Here is a 413-nt window from a genome sequence, read left to right on the forward strand (position 1 = left end):
TCAAACTGTAACTAGCAAAATTAACTGGACTACTTGCAAATAAAACCATAGAAAAGAGTTTATTTCAAATGTTGAGCGTTTGCAAGTAATTTGATATTAACACCAAATGTTAAAGAATAGATATTAAGTAAATTTTTAAGAACAATATTAAATTACAATGTTTTTGAATGTTTATTTTTGTATTTTATTCCCCAGCATTTACATATTTGGCTTTGAAAAACAGATACTAATATCTAAATCTTGTTTGTTGTTAATTTTCCATTTCTCCAGAGTTTAAATTCTTGTTTCATCAACCATAATGGAAGCAAATTTATTTAAAAGCCAGTTTGTCTGTGAAAATACCTAAAAATATTTTTTCAATTTTAATTTTTTTCTTATAAAACATGTCACATCTTGATGCAATTGATGTCAAG

This window comes from Vipera ursinii (assembly GCF_947247035.1).
Source record: "Vipera ursinii genome assembly, chromosome: 7".
Taxonomy (NCBI): Eukaryota; Metazoa; Chordata; class Lepidosauria; order Squamata; family Viperidae; genus Vipera; species Vipera ursinii.